Raw genomic sequence first — 20,088 nt, forward strand, 5'->3', positions numbered from 1 at the left:
GGTAACTCTTTTCACATTATCTAACTGAGTAGAAGCAATTAAGGACCAACATTTAGAACAGGAAATACAAATATATCAGTTCTTATATACGTAATGTCCAAAAAGAAGCTTTTGTGTTCCACGTATGTATAAATGAATCAGGTTTTTTAAACGTCATGTCCAAATAAAAGCTTTTCGTATTCCACGTATATTCTTAGCGAATATACCGGTAAGTGCCAAACGTAACAACTTTAAGGAGCAGTACTTGAAAAAGATGAACTTTTCTTGGTAATGTTCCACATCTGCCTTTGCAAAGTACGGTTGTTGTATACAGCTGCTGTGTGCAGGTATCAGACAAAGGATACGAAAGATCTAAACATGTGCCTTTGCAAAAAATAGCTGTTGTATGCCGGTGTCAGACGAAAGAACTTAAATGTGACAAGGATTCCGGAATAATACCTTGTTTCGCCCTGAAAGGCTTCGTCAGCCGAGCATACTCATATTTTGTGAATCAGAGACATGGAACAAGTGATGGTACTGGTTAATCCTTTGGCTCCCTAAAAAAAAGCTCAAGAACTCTGGGTAGATCACTGCCAGTTGTTTTATACTGTGAGTAGATCGCAATCTCTTGGGCGTTGGAGGTGCCTGCTCTAATGCACACCTTCCCTTTTGAAGGAGAATGGCGACCCTCCAGTTATCTGCTTAATTCCAGGCACAAAAGCTTTGCTATCTCACAGCCTCCTCCTAATTGCATCAAATTCTTCAAAGCTTCGCTATCTCACAGCCTCCTCCTGATTGCCCCAAATTCTTCCCTTTGACCCAATTCATTTCGCAAAAATCCTCGGGCTGAGATACGCTTGCATTCAACCCTCAGTCCTGCCACCCCACAGCTCGCCTTGGCATTCTACAAGGAGTCCTTTATGCTGCGTCTCAACACCCTGGATCCACTCCACAGAGACTTCTGGGCATGGGCGAAGTTCTGCCTGCCTGCCCCTTTCTGCCTTCCAAATTGAGGCTGCAAAACTTGCAGAGGCAGATTCCTTCTCCTCAGTCCCAGCCCTTGCAACTCCTCGGGACCGGAGATGGAAGAGATAAGAGGGTGCTGAGAGTGAGGTTTCACAGGCCTGGTTCCTGTGAAGTTAACTTATTCGGGGCGTACCAGAGTATTGTTAAGTCTGGCTGGAGGCAGGTCTCTGGCAGAAAGCAAGGTGCTTTTCCCGCTCACTGCTGCCTGATATTCTTTAGCTGGAGATGCCAGGGACTGAATCTGGGAGCGACCACTGAGCTGCAGACCCTACCTTCCATCAGGAGAGGCAGCAATGGCTTTAGAAGGGGACTGGACAAATTCAGGGAACAGGAGAAGACTACTGATGGCTACTAGCCAGGATAGCTGTTCTCTATCTCCAAAGTTGGAGACAGATATGCTTCTGAGGACCATTTCACTGGAAACTGCTCTTGTGTTTGGGGTTTCCCATAATGGGCATCTGTTTGGCCACTGTGAGAACAGGATGCTGGCCAAGATGGGCCACTGGTCTCATCCAACAGACCCTTCTTACATTCACATGTCTTCTACTCCAGGGTCACTCTCATGCTAGAAACTTAACAACAATCCCAGCTCCAGTCACTGCAGGAATCTCCCAGCCTAATGATAACATATTTATAAAGCCAAGTGTTCAAAGAGGTTCACACACATTTCTCCTTGTTGCAACCTTTGCACCAATCCTGTGAAGGAGATCAGTATCAATATCAATATTGCATAACGGAGGCTGAGAGCAACACATTAAAATTCCTATAACAACGTCTAGGACAAACCACTGAGCCAGATTTGCAGCAGGAACTGAATTCTGAACTCGGAACTGCAGCCACACTTATCTGTACAGATTTGCAAAATCAGGAGGTTGAAGAGAATGCACAGAGAATCCTTAGCTGAAACACAAACAAGCATCTAGTCCCTTATGTCTGTGGATGAAAGGCAGGCATGGTATCTTCACAGTCATTAAGTTTTGCCCGTTTCCCTCCCACCTGCCCCCAAATCAGACAATGCTTGGGTGTGGTTTCTCCAGTGGCGTAGCGTGGGGGGTGCAGGGGGGGCCGGCCGCACCGGGCGCAACATCTGGGGGTTAGGGTTAGGGGCGCAAATCCACGGGTTAGGGGGCGCAAATCCACGGGTTAGGGGGTGCAAATTACTTGCCTTGCCCCGGGTGCTGACAACTCACGCTACGCCACTGGGTTTCTCAATAGTTAGGGTGACTATCCTCCTTTCATCTGCATGTAAACAAGATTTTGCATCCCCAACACACACAGTGTTCCTTTCAAAGCATTTTCTCCAAGGCACAATCTGACCTGACCTTCTGGGTGCAGTGGGTGCCGGTCTGTATGGTATGTCAACTACTGCTGTTTTGTGTTGGACTAATTGTAAGTGGCAGCAACACAGACCAAATGTTACTATTGTTGGAGGGGAGAGAGAGGTACCCTTCTCTGGGTTGCAGATATAAAGCAGAGTCTGCAGGAAGCCACCACACACACACCCTGCCTCCATCCTGTCTGGTTGTTAAATGCTCCCCCAAAAAGTAATCAACATCCCTTTTCAGAAGCACTTTGGGGTTAGGAATAGGACTAAGTGAATGCAGCTTAAAATCCATATGCCACTTAACTTGAGGTGTATTATTCAGAAATTCCTGCCTTGGCCCTTAGTGTCCCCCAAAGGAAACCCTCAAATGAGCTACATGCTTTGGTGGTCATGCTGGCCCATTGTAAACTGACCTCCTGATCCGAAACCTACTAGGAGCGAAGAGAAACCCTTGGCTTCTAGCTGCATATCTGGGGCAGAAGGTTGGTGGCTGGGACTGACATGCCTACAGCCTAATGATCCCTGTGTATCAGGGACAGCTCTTTATTTTCTGATACGTCGCAGTTGTCTCTAGTTCACCTCTTGAGGATGCCTCTGAGAAACATCAGCCCCCCCATCCCCCTGGCTCCACACATATTCCACCCCTGAGGGAGGGAAGCCTCCAGCACAGTGGTGAGGAACCTGTGACCCTCCATATGTTGTTGGACTCCAAATCCCATTGGTTCCAGAAGCCAGCATGGCCAGTGGTCAGGGATGATGGGAGTTGTAGCCCAACAACTTCTGGAAGGCTACAGTCTTCTCCCCATCCCTGCTCCTTTTGAACTGCTGATAACACATTGCTTGGCTTTCACTGAGGATTTATGTCCTGTCTTTCCCTCCAACCAGTCTTCCCAGCTGCTGACTCCAGATACACACCCACACAAACTCTTAGCAGGAGGGATGTGGCCATCTCCAAGCTCTGATCGGTGTCATATTCCAAAGCACAGGGAGATTCCTAGCTGCCAAGAGACCATTTCCTAACCCTTAGCTCTCACTGGTGAAAGCATGCATGATTCACTAGCGAACTGCCTAATAAAACCAGCTGCCATTAACAATATTATAGGGCAATCATGTATTTCCAGTGTATACTGGAACATGACAATAAAGCCCCTTTTGCTTTTAAACTACTACAGGAAGAACAGAAGAGGCAGAGAAGGCACATCAGTAACCCTGAGTAACAAACAGAGGATGAGAAAGAGTCAGGTGCTGGTCACGGGACTGAGAAGAGAAGGCTTACATAGGCATGGCCCCAATTTTCACATGTCAAACATTAAGAGGGTGTGACTATGCCCTGGTATGTTTCCTCTGCAATCTTCTTGTCTCACTATTATTCGCTGCTGAGATTTAATAAGTTGCATAACGCCTGTTTTACGAGTTTTACATATATGTTGTGATGGCTATTTGACATATAAAACAGATGAGTGGGAGGAGGGAGAGAATCAGTCAGCAAGGACAGACTCTTCTGACCTAGGACCAAAAGGTCAAACACTGTAATCAGAGGCTGATTGGCATCTGTCTGTCTCGGGAGATGATGGAGGAGTGTGCCTTCGGGGGGTGAAGTCAACCACTGGAGAGTTACAGCACCTGCTGTCACTGTAGAGACATGTTTTGCAGCTGGGGCCGATGAAGGCATCCAGTTCTGCTCATGCAGGTGGACCATGTGGCCCTCCCAGCAGTCATTCCTCCTCTGGTCACTGCTGTGGATGTATGACCCGAATGACTGTCTCCAGGCACTGTGGTTTGTCTGCAAGGGATTCCCACACAAGCTGAGTTATTGTCGCCAGCCTTCATGTCACAATTGCAGACATCTTTGTAATGCAGAGCTGGTTTTTCATCTTTGCGTTGGTCATTAGCATCACATTCTTCCATACCATTTCAGAGAGGAAAGCCATTGCCATAGCTGCCTTGCCAATATGCTTATCCAGCTCAGCATCAATGGAGAGATTGCTGGTTACGATGGAGCCCAGGGAGGCAAAACCATCTACCACCCAAAACATGTGGTCATCAACGCTTGATGTGTGGAGTGTTGGTGACAACCTGACCCAGGACGTTGGTCTTTGTTAGGCTGATGTAAAGTCTGAACTCCACAGGTAGAGTTTTGTACACAGTGGTGAGAGGGAGAGAACCTGCACACCTGGCCAGTTCTGCCAGTGATTCAGTCAATGCACATATATTGCGTTGCTTAGGTAGATCATCTGCTTCTACCTGAGCAGGGATGGAAAACCTCTGGCTCTCAAGTTGTTGTTAATCTAGAACTCCCGCTGTCCCTGACCACAGGCCATGTTGGCAAACTGAGAATCCCAACAACATGAGAAGGACCATGGGCTCCCCATCCCTCATCTATTTTCAGATTTCACTCACCTATGAAGCTCAGTGGATAGTTTTGCTGGGGTCAATCATTCTGGAAGGAAGGAAGGAAGGAAGGAAGGAAAGGGCACACACCATCAAGACTAGATGGATCTTTGGTCTCATGCAAGGGCTGTTCTGATTAGATTCTCTAGATTCCAGAAAACTGCACAAGATCAGAGTTTCTCTGTTCTCCAGCACTGCAAACAAAGCTCACATAGACTTAAGCTTTCCATGCATCTGCACTGATGTATTAGGAGTGCTCCAAGAATGCCGGGGGGGGGGGGGAAGCTGCTTCTGAAGCAAGGACAATCTCTTGTACTGGGGGGGCACCTTCCCCAGGACAAGCAGGATCCTGTTCTCTTCCCCTTTCAATTTCATGCCCCTTCTGCTCCAATCAACGCAGGGATTGAAAGGGTTGGATTGTGTAGAAGAGGAAGAAAATCCCGCCTTTGTTCCACTGGTGATCCAGAGCAACACCAAACCATAAAGTCATATGAGCGGCATTGAAAATTCAATTAGGAAGGCAAAGAACTTGCCAGATACATTGGCTTGGGGGCACCCAGAAAGGAGACAAAAGGGAGTGGGTGTGCATGCATGGGAGAGAGAAAGCATTTGTAGCACAAAGGAAAGGCTCACTGACCGTCCTAGTTGCACAAAGCTGGGACACAGGCATGGACGGGAAAGGAAAGCAGAAATGTTGTTCAAAGCGGGGAGGTGGAGGCACAGTGTGTTCAGAAGCCCATGTTTCCTGCCTTCCTCTTGGGGCTGTTGTTTGTGCTACCATTTTTGCACTTGGGTGTAGCAGCTTCCCAAATATAAAATGCACGTCACTAGCAAACGGCTAGTGATCGCCGAAGAATTGATGCTTTTGAATTATGGTGCTGGAGGAGACTCTTGAGAGTCCCATGGACTGCAAGAAGATCAAACCTCTCCATTCTTAAGGAAATCAGCCCTGAGTGCTTACTGGAAGGACTGATCGTGAAGCTGAGGCTCCAGTACTTTGGCCACCTCATGAGAAGAGAAGACTCCCTGGAAAAGACCCTGATGTTGGGAAAGATGGAGGGCACAAGGAGAAGGGGACGACAGAGGACGAGATGGTTGGATAGTGTTCTCGAAGCTACCAGCATGAGTTTGACCAAACTGCAGGAGGCAGTGGAAGATAGGAGTGCCTGGCGTGCTCTGGTCCATGGGGTCACGAAGAGTCGGACACAACTGAATGACTAAGCAACAACAAGTCCTGAAAACCTAAACTACCTTACAACTGTAAGACTTATGTGGGCAGGGGATTATTTTTCAGGGAAACTGAAAGGGGTCTGAGAAAGGCTTTCACTTCTTCTGGTGCAGGCACACCTCCTTCAATCGCTGCAGTCAAACAGGTTCAGTAGGTTTTGGATGCAATGTGGGGGGAAAACAGCCCTGCAAGACCTTTTTAGCCAGGCTTTTAGAAATGAGAAACAAAACCCTGCCTGCATGTGGATTGTGTGGGAAGCAGCAAAGTGGAATGACCGGGGGGGGGGGCAGCAAGAACAGCAAGGTATGAAGACCCTGGCCAACAACTTGTTTGAGACTGAGTGTGCGCCTTAAAGAGGTGTCCCCTGGAATCCTGTTGCACTCATGGGTTCCACCTTGGCAGGCCTAGAGTACACAGACACCCGCCCCGCAATCAATTCACACACCCACACATCCCATTGGTATCGTGGAGACCAAGAACACATACCCAGCCCTTCCGTGCGCACATGCTCCTCTGCGATAGCTGACTGTACAATAACCTGGCCAGACACATCCCAGGCTCCTTGGTTCCACCGACTTGCCCTGGCTTGTCCCCTACTGAAGCTGCTGAGCGATCTCCAGGGCATGAACAGGCCCTTTTGCTGGATCCCCTTTGTCTTGTTTTCAGGTACTGGGGGAACAAGCCCAACCACTGGCACCTTCCTCGCCACCCAGCTCTTCACACCTACTGTGTGTTGGGGCAAGCCCCAAATAAGCAAGGGAGATGAGGCTGATAATGATATTTAAAAAACAAGAGAGAGGGGGGGGAGGCCAGAGCAAGAGAAGTGAGCAGCTTTTTGCCACTCCTGTTGCCCCCGGGGGCTGCAGCAGGCTGGGATCTGGCATTCTGCCTGTGCCCCAACCCTGTGACACTCCAATCCTAGAATTCTTGTGGTTGTGTCTCCTCCTTCACATGAAGCAAACATGGTGCTGTGTGCTCCAGTCTTTGTGAAATTGGGTCAGGCTGGCCTCCAGATTCCTCGTGTCCTATTTCAGATCCTCCCTAAGCTCGTTTGGGCAAAGGAAGCTTCTCAAAGAGCAGCAAATGACTCCTTTTGTCCTGTGTTGAAATTCAATTGTAAGGCAGGGACATCTCTTTATGAACCTAAGAAGAGCCCAGCTGCATCAGGCCCATGGCCCATGTAGTCCAGCATCCTGTTTTCACAGTGGCCAACCAGATGCCTGCAGGGGGGGGCGGGAAACGCCAAGCAGGACCTAAGCACAAGTGCCCTCTCCCCTCCTGCATTATCACCTTTGGCTGTATGGCATAGCCATCGTGGCTAGTAGCCATCAATAACTTTTTCCTCCTCTGTGAATTTGTCTAATCCTCCTTTAAAGCCATCTAGACCGGTGGTCATCACTGCCTCCTGTGGAAGTGAGTTCCACAGTTTTCTTCTTTTTGCACAGTGCAGAGAAAGTATTGGGGGGGGGGGTTGTTTCCCACATGCAAAACTAAACTCCAGGTCATCCAACAAAACTGAAGGGCTTAAGATTCAGGAGAGATAAGAGGAAGCACTACTTTGCAGTGCTTAACTGTCCCTGCCTAAACCAACCTAGTTGCTATGATCAGCAGAGATGGGTAACAAGAGATGGGGGCTTTTAGGTTGTGGCACTCCATCTTGGAGGGAGAAGTCCCTTCCCCAAGAGGTCCACACAAAAACCTTTTCGTTCCCCCAATTTAACGTTGGCATTTTATCTTATTATAGATCACTTCGGTGCCTTGTTTTATTGTGGTTTTGCTTTCAAAAACAATTTGTTGTTTCGACTTTGCATTATTTTATTGTAAGCTCCAGCAAAGCTACTGAATGCCAGTTGCTGGGAGTCAACAATGGCTCAAAGCGGAGTAGGTGGGTGGGTGCCTCTGGACCCCCCCCCCCCCTTTGAAAGCTTCCCACTGCCTGAAACAGGTCGCTGGGATATATGGCCCTTTGGCCACATCTAGCAAGGCTCTTCTTACAGATTGCCAGTATCCTTCTGTTCAGGACCATGTAGGCTGATAACAATGCCATTATCTTCTGCCCAAGTCAGAGTCTTCAGTCCGGCTCTCGACAATACGCACTTGCAGCAGGAACCAAGCAGCTAGCTGCCTTTACCCTCCCAAGTTCAATCAAACTCCAGCAGGTTCCACCGACCCAGCCTGCCACATGTCAAAGAGAAAGATGCCTTTGGAGGACTGAACAACACACCCACAAGGCTCCCACAGTGCATGGGCTGGTCCCTGCCTCTCATTCCAGAGTCACCGGTTAGGGCAAACAGGCGCAGATCTTTTATCTCAAGAGGAGGAGGAGGAGGAGGGTGGGGGTTTGCCTTTCCCCCGCCAAAGTCTAACTGCCCCTCAATCACCTACGTTCATGGAAGAGGATCTTTACTGTCTGCCTTCCTGTTTAAACGATATCCCCTGCCCATGGATTTTTATTTATTTATGTTAGATTTAAACCTCACCCTTCCTTCCAAAGGAGCCCAGGAGAAATGGGGTGCAGAGGAGGGAAAGAAGAACAGGACGACGATAGAGACACCAGGGAAACAGCCCCAAAGGCTGCCCATCCTCAGGCAGATGAGAAGACATTCTCCCACTCCAGAAGGCAGGAGGGGTGAAGTTGCACAGAGCAGCAGAATCACAGAATCATAGTTGGAAGGGACTCCCAGGGGTCATCGTGTCCAACCCCCTGCAATGCAGGAATCACAGAATCAGTAACCCCCACACCGTATGCCAGGAGAGGGCTGTGAGCATGCTCACATAAATAATGACACCCACCCAGCCACAAAGGAGGTTGCCCACTGCTTCTCTGCCTAATCAGGACTTTTAACTCCATCCAATCGGCTCCTGCCAGTGGCAGACGCATTTCCACATCAGGTGCAACCAGATAATTACATCTCACACAATCACTTCCAACCCAGAGATTTAGCTGAATTACCCAACCCCAACCAAGGCTTCCCGTTGAATCTCTGCATGACTCACAGCTGTGGGAAACAATGGCACACTTTTGGCTTCTCTTGCTTTTTTTGTCCCAATAGCACCCTGGTCCAATCCAGAATGCATAAAGAGCATGATCCGCTTCCGAACACGAGGCTGCTTAGGCGCCATATTGAATACATCCAAAATTACAATCTGCTGGAATTTAAAACCACATATATTTGACAGAATTTATTTGTGTTCTCACAGAAAGCCATGGAATTGGGTCCAGCACTTGACCCTCTGAAAACTCTCCCTGCACTTTCCCCCTTTGTAACCATGAGGGCTTCAAAGTTGGTTGCTAGCGTTTTAATGAAACTGAAGGATGCTGAATGCGCGAGTCCAGTGTGTCAATTTCTTCTGTATATGATGCTCACACACAACACACCAGAGACTTGTCCACAGGGTTCACATTTTAAAAGAGCCTACTCAAGGCCTAAACGGATGAAGCTTGGAAGACTAGCATATGCATGTATCATATGTACCTAAAAGTAGCTGGCTGAGACAGGGACTCCAAAAGTTACTGGAGCAGAGCAGCAATGGGGAGAGGCGGTTTTATTCCTACACCTACACCAGTTCCCAGTTCTAAATTTCCATTTCTGCCCCCTGCCCCACAAGCTATTAGAGCAGTAATAGAAAAGATATGGGTACCAATAACCAGGAAAGGGGAAGTTTTAACTGATAGCATAAAAAAGCACAAGAGCCAGGGGTGGCGGGAGGAGATCATTCTATGGGACGCTGATGCGCTTGGAGATAGAACAAAGGAGAGTTGGCAGCTGTCAGTCAGGAAGCTTGGAACCTCACAAGTCTTCAAAGAACATGGTGGAAGCTCTTGCTCTGCCAGCCAGTTATGCCCAGGGCCGTCTGCGCTCTGCACTCTGTACTGAGAGAAGCAGGATTTTGCAACATGCATAATTTTGCATGCTCTTTCCTTTCGCATGAATACATATGGATGCATGTAATGTGGATGCCCTAACCTCACAAAATCTTTTCCCCAAAACCCCTCTGATATTTCAGTGGGCATAGCCCAGATATCTCCAAGCACAGATATGTGCAACCATTAAGCTAGGAATTTGGTGAGTTTCTTTTTCTTTTCTTTTTTTAAAAAGAAAGCTAAGATTCTTAATTACATACCCAATACTTTGGGGAATTTCCTCCTCCTCTAATATTTCATGGAATTGTGGCCTAACACACTCTGGCTTAATTTCGCTGCTCTCAAAAGTGTGGAGCAAAGCCACAACAGCCCTCATGGATAGTTCAAAGTTTAATTCCCATTAAGGTGGATGACATGTGTCTGGGCAGTATCGCTCCAGACTTGGGGAAGAGAGAGAGAGAGATCACCTTGAACCAAAGGACTCAACCCCCTGTCCCCATACAGCTGCAACTTGCAATTGGAAGAAGCCACTCCAGACACAAGCGGACCGCCTCAGTAAGAACTGGGCTTAAGTTTGTCCGTCCCTTTGTCAATTATCACACTGTCAACGAAAAGCCAAATTGGTCTTGCAGCTGTTGGTTTTCTAACTAGGCAAGCGAAGCTTCCTCCCCTCCCCTTTTCACCTTCGTTCTCGTGTACCAAAAGAGGAGCAAGGACATGAGGGTCACAGGTCTCTTACACACCCTCAACAAACATGCGAAGTGTCCCAGAACTGCAAAAAACAGGTTACTGACTTTAATTAAGAGGACGAAGGGATGGGTGTATGGGAGGCTAAATTGTACAGAGCCATTTTCAAAGGCAGGACTTTGTGTGAATGCTGAGATGTTGGAGGACGACAGGGGCACGGCGGATGGAGGACAGAATGGGGACAGTTAAGAACAGGATTCAACTACCCGACAGTCCTGGCTTTTTCTTTTTTTAAAAATCAAGTTTCTAGTCCTTATAGTTGTGAAATGTATGCTTGAAAGTGTGCGAGCTGATGAAATCTCCAGAAGCCGGAGGGGCTGCTAACTGAAACTTTTCTGAAACGCCAGTGCCCTTGCCCGCTCACCTAGTACCAGCAAAACCAGAATGATGCAAGAGTCGAAGTTATGCAAAGCAATTATGAAAATGGATTGAATTCAGATGATTTTTAATGGGTTACTCACCGCCTCGGCTGAAAGCTCCACCATGCTTCTGAAATTACTAACAGGGACCAGCCTGTGCTTTCTGGATTTCCCAAGAGCGACGTACAACCTCCCACTTTTCCTCTCTCTCTCTTTCTCTCTTCCACGCCCCATATCTTAGCCCCACCAAGGCAATGTTCTCCTCCATTTCTGCAGCTGAAATCCCAGGCGCCTTTTGCTTTCCATTTGTCCTTCTCGTTCAGGATTATTCCACCCTTTTCAAAGACAATACCAAACTGGCAAGGAAACAGATTTTCTCCAAAGCAGCATCCGCAAAAAATCTTGGACAGGAATCCTGGAAGGACCAGGCCTTTGCAGCACATTCTGAGCTACATTTCCTTTAGGAACATATGAATTAACTCCACGTCTCACGTGCGCCAACCTCGTGAGCAGAAACGCTGCCGCCGCCCTTGCAGAGCAGGGATGTCCAAAGGAACTCAATTCTCTCCCCCCCCCCGCAAAAAGAGGTTTTTGGTTGGGTTTCTTTGTTTTTTAAAGTCACCTACAACTCTCTCCCAGAACTGAGAAGGCACCCCACTCCAAAATCCACAGCTGGGCAACACATCTCTATTAAAATCAGCCAAACTGTTACAAAACAGTGTGCAAACTTTTGAGTTGTCCAGATGAGGTTTGAGATCTGCATTTGAACTCAGTCTGAAGATGGAGATTGCAGACTGATTTAGCCTTCTGCTAGGTGCTTGGAGGGATCAGGTTACACACCTAGGATTCTCTTTGTTTCAAAAAACGCAAAGCCAGGCTATTACCCAGATCTGCCTCACACCATATACGAAATGCCCAAGTTCCTGGTTAGGCAGAAGTAGAAAAAGAGAGCAAAATAATAGCCTTTACATTAGGAAAGCCAGAGATTAATTTTGGGTGGTGCACTAGCTAAAAGAGTCGACAAAAGCCAAGTTATGTAGTACAGAGGTACCTCTGGTTACGAACTTAATTCGTTCTGGAGGTCTGTTCTTAACCTGAAACCGTTCTTATCCTGAGCTACCACTTTAGCTAATGGGGCCTCTAGCTGATGCCGCTGCGTGATTTCTGTTCTCATCCTGAGGTAAAGTTCTTAACCCGAGGTACTACTTCCGGGTTAGCAGAGTCTGTAACCCAAAGTGTTTGTAACCTGAGGTATCACTGTATTACCTAGCAGCTGGCAGGCATGCAACCCTCAAAATGCAAAGCTTCTCTTCAGGTGGTCAAAAACCACCCTCCCTCTGGTTGTCGATTTGTCCCCAAACAGCTAAATTTGGTACTGGGAAGACCACATCCCAAAACGTACACCAGCAACCTGAAATAATTGCAAGCACCCCATTTATTTATTTTTTAAAGACTCCAGTGGAAAATACCTTTTTTCGGACCCTAAACTAATGTTAACCTTCAAAGGGGTTCCCCCCCTCCCATTGCTTAATTGTGCCCTTAACAAACCCTTGTAGCAAAGGGACACATGGTGAAAGGCAAATTAACACACTGTGCCTTGAAGACCAGGCCAGGAACCACCTCATGAACAAACTGGAAGAAGGAATGAAACACAGGCCTCACCAGCCAGGAAGGTGCAAGGTGGACAAGGCAGGGAAGCTGGAAAACACAGACTCCCTTTCAAGAGCTGAGGGGAAGAAAATGCCAGTGAGGGGGGAAGGAAACGTTTGCGGGGGACTCAGCCAGGGCTGTCTTCAGGTTGCTTTTTAAGCCTTCTTGTCCTGTCCTATCCATCTCTTAAATCTGCTGTCTTTCAATGGGCGCTTCAAGGTCCCGCTTCTCACTGAGGTGGTAAACTTCTGTCAGGGCTATACAGCTATAGGCCGCGATTTATGTGATTGAATATGTGCCCATGCCAACAAATAAAGCCCAGTAATCAGGGAGCATTCAGTCAGCTGAGCCCTCACCTGCAGTCTAGTAATAAAGGCACAGGGTTGGCTACCTGAGGACTACTAGGCCTCAGAATAGGGCAAGAGTGGGGAACATGGGGCACTCCTGATGCAGCTGGACTCCCAACGAGGATGACCAATGTTCAGATGGGACTTAGATGCCAGCAATATCTGGACGGCCCCCACTGGCTGCCCACCCCAACACAGTGTCATGTCAGGAGTTGGGAGTTTTTGAACTTGCAGTTCTCTCCCTCCCTTACCAACCAAGCGAGCCGCCCCCTCCACAGCCCCCAAAGTCCTCAGGCCAAAGCCCTAGCTGACCGACTGTGCCTCTGGCGCCAACCATGAATCTTGCCATTTCAAAAGAGACAACACACACAAAACTTTGTCCGGCCTGCTAGCCTGGCCAAGACAGCCCTTGGCCTTGCTTTGTGTATGGGTCACTTTTCCTCCCCCCCCCAAACTTGGTTCACTTGGGACGTTTGGCCTCTCCTCGAAAACACTTTGAAAAGTGGGGTGGGGGGAGAAAGTCCCGACTCATCAAAGCCCCTTTTCAGAAGTGTCCATTCCAGTGGAGACTTAAGGGGGAAACCCAGCAACTTTTGTGCTAGGGAAACATTTGGGATGCCTGCCACGCAGGACAAAAAAAAGGGGGTGAGTTAATATTCAGTGTCAACTAAATTCAAATAAACTTTTGTGGTTGTCGTGGGAGCTCCGAGCGAGCTGCCATGGGGCCAGGAACTGCTCCAGAAAGTGTCTGGGGGGTTAGTGCTGCACCAGGCCAGAGTTTGCTTGCTGCAGAGGTGCCACGCCCAAAGGAAACCCATGATCCAGCAACCACGGTGGTGGAGGAGGAAGAAGCGACAGAACCAGTATGCTCCGGCCTGCCCTACCTGCCAGGGCAGAGGCCAACACCCTGTTCACCTAACCAAATCTCAGCCTTGCCCAAAGATACAGAGCAGAACTGAGAGCAAAGCTGGGTGTCATTGTGGACCCATCTGTGGCTCTGGGGAGCCGCCCAGAGTGGCTGGGGAAGCCCAGCCAGATGGGCGGGGTATAAATAATAAATTATTATTATTAGCCAGCCAGAAGGAAAACAACGATCCTGGATGAGAAGAGGTGGAGGAACGCCCCAACAAGAGTGGACTCTATAATAAGACGGAGCTCTGTACTGGCCCCTACAATCTGCTAGGGGAACAATGTCTGCTACACAGGACAAGGATGTGGGGTGCACAGAACAAAGGTGGGGGAACTTATTGCCACTGTGGATTCCTACAGGGTGGGGCACAGAGCTGCTCAACCGCATAGCCCAGGGGGCACAGCCTCAGAAATGCACATTTCTATAAATCTCCCCAATGGGCCCCTAAAAATTAAACTCACCGGTGTTATGGAACAAGTACTCCCCTCAGCTATATAAACTCCCACAGAATTATTTGCAGCCCCCTAGATCAGACACCCCACATGGTTCCATTAAAATATCTGTGTTCCTAAAGAGGAGAGTTGGCTGCAGAGGGAAGAGAAACTTTCGTAACTCTACCCCACAGAAGAAACACATGTCTTTAAGTCTGTCCCATGGATTTGTAGACACTTCTTCAAAGCCCCATGGAATAGCTTACCAATAGCTGTGCAAAGGCCCCTGGCTCCCCAGAATGCCCCATACACTGACAGAATAGAGTCTTCCTTATTGAAAACCTCCCCAAATCTCGCCCTGCTCCACACCTACACAGCTCCTGCTGAGAAGCCATGTGCAAAGTGCTTTTCCTCAGGCTCATAGAGCTCCCAGATTCCCCCAGCCTCACCCCACAGAAAGGCATGCACACAGCCAGTTTCTGTGGAACTTCACTACCCCTCCTTCAAGGGGCCTCCACAGAGGAAACCCCCACCCTACTTTGCATGCAACGTGTTGTGTCGTTTGGCTCTTTCCCCCCCTCTCTCCTGTTTGAGAGAAATCCCTTCCTGGACTCACCCGCCCCCCCCCTCAATCCCAAGTTTTGGAGCGGGGCTCAGCCCCTCCCTCCCTCTGCCAGCTAAAAAGCCTGCTTCGCATTAGTCAGTCTTTCCAACCACCGCATTCCAGAGGCAGCTGGAGGGGGGCCAAGTGGGGGGGGGGGAGCGGCAGGGAGGAGCTTCCCCACCTACTAGAGGGCCAGCCCCGGACTGAGCCAGGCGAGGCGGCCGCAGGGACGGACGGCCGCTCCCTCTCCGGCGAAACGACGCGCAAAAGTTTGAGCCCAGGAGGAGTCGCCGCGCCTGTTGCAGGCTGGATCCGAAGTGACATCCAGAGCAAGACGCAAAGCCCCCCCCCCTTTTTTTTTGCACGCGGATTCGTAACTGCAGCACATTCCCCATTCTACAGATCGCCAGACTTTTCTCGACAAGCAATGCGAAAGGGAGCCACTCCGAATTAAGCCAAGAGAAAAAATACTCTCGGGAGGGAAGTGGAATTTCGAAGCCCATCCAGCCCCTAGAAACAAACACACCCTTGGGACGGGGGGGGGGCAGAGATGAGCTTTGCAAAAGACTGTGCAGACCTTACTCCCCCGTAATCCGAAAGAACGCAAAAAAGGCGTCAGTCCCCCAAAATTCAAAAAGTCCGAAGAGGTTGGGAGGGGATCTCTAACACACACACACACACACACACACACAGTTGTTTGCAACCGCCCGATCTCCTGAGGGTTGCACGCCTTCCGATCTGCAAACTGGATGCCACAAAAAGAAGTCACTCCGGAGTAAGCCAACGCCTTGACGGGCATGCGCACCAGCGTCTCGTGCAGCAACCCTGGGGGGACATCCGAGCTCCCCTCCATCAGACTCGCCTCCGGACAAAACCCTACTTCCAAAAGCACCACCCCCTCGCATCGCCCCTCAAGCCCCCCCCCCCAGCCAACTCGCCCAACTAACGTCGTGTAAACAAGCCGATGGTTTTCACACACACACACACACACACACCGCCTATCCACACGCGGACAGCCTCCTAGTTGTGGATCCAGCCCCGCTGCTACACCAGGTCTTGCTACCCCTACTTCTCAATGGGCACCCCTCCCCTCAAAGTACGATAGGGCGGGGTCACACCCAGCGGAAAGCCCTGGACTTTCTCGAAATGAGAGGGAGTGAGTGGGTGGCTCTTCTCCACAGTCATTTCCATAACTTCGGTTTCCAATAAATACGAATCGGCACAGATCCCGGAATCTCCCCCTCGCTTGGTCACCTCTCCGCACCCGAAACCGATCCGGTTTCCACGCGCACCGAAACTTTCAAACTTTTCCATCAACTTCTCTGCAAAAAAAGGGCTGCGGAAGCTCCGCCACCCTCCCGCCTCGTGTGCCAAGGGCGTTGCCCAGAGGTGCCCAGGCTGGACGGGGGGGCTAAGCAAACAGAGAGGGGAACCCTTTTCGAATAGGCACAGCTTTTAAAACATACAAACTTTTTGAGGGGGGGGCGCTTGAAGGAGACTAACTTGTGCTCTGCAAAAATGTGCTCAAGTTTATTTTCAAGTATGCAGGAGGATTTGGGGGGGGGGCGAAATTAAATAGAGTCCCGTCAGCCCTGGTGAGGCTGTGGCCGTGCGATGGGGCTACCAGACCTCCCCCCCTTTCCCGGCCCAAGCTGACCACCTCCCCCCCCCACTGCCTGCCCGCCCGCCCGGGTGGTACCTGCGGGTCCGTGGCCTTCAGCTGCCCGGCACGGCCATGCCCGGCTTTGTCCCGGTGGCTGCTTCTGCCCAGACCCCGATTCTGTCCTGGATTCCTGGAGGCGGTAGCTGAGCCCCGGCGAGCAGGCTCTCTCGCGTGGTATCCCTGCCGCAGGAGCGCACCAAGTGGGCAGCACCCAGTCTAGGGCTGGGCTCTTGTAACTCTCAGCCCGGGATGGGTGTGACTCTCTCTCTCCGCTCGCTCGCTCCCCTTCCCGGAGCTGGGGAGGGAGGGACCAAGCCAGGCTCAGAGGAGAGAGAGAGAGAGAGGCAGCGGAGCAAGCTCTGCCCCCCACCCCACTCACTCTCAGAAGAGGAGCCTGCTGGATCAGACCAGTGGCCCACCTAGTCCAGCATCCTGTTCTCACAGTGGCCAACCAGATCTGCCTGGGAGAAACTAAGCAGGATCCGAGCGCAAGAGCTCCAGTTGTTCCCAGCTAGCAGCCATTGATAGCCCTCTCCTCCGTGAATTTGTCCAGTCTTCTTTTAAAGCAATCCAAGTTGATGGCCCTCCTGTGGCAGTGAGTTCCATCGTTTAACTATGTGCGGCATGAATTACTTCCCTTGCCCCCTCCGTCCTGATTCTTCAAGCATTCAGCTTTCATGGGATATCCACAAATTTTGGTGTTAGAGAGAGGAAGAATTTTTCCCCTCTATCCGCTTTCTCCCTGCCATGCAAGATTTTGAAAACTGCTATCATGTCGCCTCTTTACTAAAAAGTCCCCAACGCTGCAACCTTTCTTCGTGGGGGAGCACTCCACCTCTAGAGCATTTTGGTTGCCCTTTTCTCAAACTTTTGCAATGATGCAATTCTCCAAAAGGACAGTGCCAGGACAGAATATGGGGGCAACCTGTGGGGGCAACCTCCAGGTCTTGATGGACTTCCAGCAACCAGCATGCCAAACAGTCAGGGATGAAGGGAGCGGCAAAGGCAACAACCCCCAACCCCTCTGTAAAAGGGAGCCCTACTGCATCAGGAGGACAAAAAGGCACCTAGGCCAGCATTCCACATCCTCCCAGAGAGGTTAGTCAGATACCTCCCACAGCAGTAGATCCCCCCTCATGTCCCTCAGCAGCTGGTGTTCAAAGGTAGACTGCTTCTGAATCTGGAAGCTCCATTTAGCTATATGACAACTAGCAGCCAGCGTTGGTGGCTCTTCTCCTCCACCTATTCCATAAATTTGTCTCTGACCACCTTGCCATATTCAGGTTGCCTCTTCCTAAATTTTGTAAAGTGTTATATATATTTATTTTACTATTATATGTAATATGTAATATTATAATATACCGTATTTTTTGCTCTATAAGACGCACTTTTTCCCTCCTAAAAAGTAAGGGGAAATGTGTGTGCGTCTTATGGAGCGATTGCAGGCTGCACAGCTATCCCAGAAGCCAGAACAGCAAGAGGGATCACTGCTTTCGCTGCACAGCGATCCCTCTTGCTGTTCTGGCTTCTGGGAGTCAGAATTTTTTTTTCTTGTTTTCCTCCTCCAAAAACTAGGTGCATCTTGTGGTCTGGTGCGTCTTATAGAGCGAAAAATATGGGTATAGGTAAAGGTAAAGGACCCCTGGCCATTAAGTCCAGTCGTGAACGACTCTGGGGTTGTGGCGCTCATCTCGCTTTACTGGCCAAGAGAGCCGGTGTTTGTCCACAGACAGTTTCTCCAGGTCATGTGGCCAGCATGACTAAGCCGCTTCTGGCAAAACCAGAGCAGCGCACGGAAACGCTGTTTACCTTCCCGCCAGAGCAGTACCTATTTATCTACTTGCACTTTTTGGGGTGCTTTCAAACTGCTAGGTTGGCAGGAGCAGGGACTGAGCAACGGGAGCTCACCCCGTCGCAGGGATTCGAACCGCCAACCTTCCAATCAGCAAGCCCTAGGCTCAGTGGTTTAGACCACAGCGCTACCTGCCTCCTATAATAATATAATATAATAATATAATATAATATAATATAATATAATATAATATAATATATGATATACAAAATACCGTAAGGAGCCAACTCCTCACCTTTTCCTCCATCCAGATGAGCCTTTCAAAAGAAGGGGGTCATACAGCAATGCTTTTCACATTGGGTTGGGGGACAAATCCTAGGATCCCTCAGCAGCAGATGTGGGAGTATTCTCAGTGGGAATATAAGTAAAGGGGTGCAAGCTTCACGGGAGACATCTAGCTTAGCACTTCAACAGCAGTGGGTTTAGGTACGTTCCAGACTAGGCTGGCACCAGACGTGATGAGCAGCTTTGCGCTCCAAGCCCCAAACCCAGCAGGGGGGCCCATTGCAAACCCTCAGCACCCCATAAGAACACAAGAGCCTGCTAGATAAGGCCAATGGCCCATCTAGTCCTGTTCCCTAGGACAGCAGTTCCCAGACACCCTTCCATAGACTTCTTGAATACAGTGGTACCTCAGGTTACATACGCTTCAGGTTACATACGCTTCAGGTTACAGACTCCGCTAACCCAAAAAAATTGCTTCAGGTAAAAAACTTTGAGAACAGAAGCCGTGCTCCGGCGGTGCGGCAGCAGCAGGAGGCCCCATTAGCTAAAGTGGTGCTTCAGGTTAATAACGGTTTCAGGTTAAGTATGGACCTCCGGAACGAATTAAGTACTTAACCCGAGGTACCACTGTATTACTGTGGGTGCTTATTATTAATTAACACGCTGCCTTTTCCCCTGACAGCAACTCAATGTGGCTTACAGATAAAAATAATCACAGCTTAAAACAGGGGTGAAATCATAAAAATATTAAACATTGATAGAGTTAAAACTATATCTATCATTCAATTAAAACACAAAGATAACTACAATAAAAACAGCAGAGCACCAGCCTTTTCATTGGAAGTAGTCAGTTCCGAAAAGCCTGTTGGAACCAGAAAGTTTTCACCTGCCAGTGGAAGCACAACAAGCAGGGAGCCAGTTCAACTTCTCTAAGGAAGTCTGGGAGCAGCCCCCGAGAAGGCCCTTCCCACACACAGCCCTACCAACTTTGTCTGCAAGGGTGGCGAGACCAAGAGCAGGGGGGCCCCACCCCAAGATCTCAAAACCAGGGCATGTTTGTACCAGGGAATATGGTCTTTCAGATAACTTGGACCCAATCCGTACCACTGGATTATTTGGTCTGCCTTTTGTAGCAACTACAATGTGTTGTGCTAGATGCTGTGTGTTTTTGCTGCTGCTTCTATTTCTTCTATATTTTATACCAAGGAATTCAAATGGTAATGCAGTAAAATACAATGTAAAAAGTAAGAGAGAAGCGATTGAAAATCGTTATATTTCATGCGAAGGATGTGCCAACTCCCATCTTCAACCACAAATCTGCAGACATGCCGCAGACCACCTGAATTAAGCTCACAGACCGCTGGTGGTCCAGGGACCACAGTCTGGGAGCCCCCTGCTCCTAAATGACTAACCAGATGCTTCTTGGGAGGAGAGCACAAGCAACAGCACTCTCCCTACCTGCGATGTTTCCCAGCATCTGGTATGCA

General features: G+C 49.3%; 1 protein-coding gene across 4 annotated transcripts in view; it reads right to left on the reverse strand.

Moving 5' to 3' along the window:
* The window catches only part of AHNAK (AHNAK nucleoprotein), a 53,888-nt gene extending 37,067 nt beyond the window's left edge, over positions 1–16,821 (reverse strand). For 3 of the 4 annotated variants that reach the window (XM_083417136.1, XM_083417135.1, XM_083417133.1), the window contains exon 1: positions 16,561–16,815. The gene's annotated coding sequence lies outside the window, so the exon portion shown is untranslated. Of the gene's footprint in view, positions 1–16,560 lie in introns of all 4 variants that reach the window. The other variant, XM_083417134.1, reaches the window with a different exon arrangement.
* Positions 16,822–20,088: the final 3,267 nt, after the last annotated feature.

The sequence above is a fragment of the Podarcis tiliguerta genome (assembly GCF_965153285.1).
Source record: "Podarcis tiliguerta genome assembly, chromosome: 16".
NCBI lineage: Eukaryota > Metazoa > Chordata > Lepidosauria > Squamata > Lacertidae > Podarcis > Podarcis tiliguerta.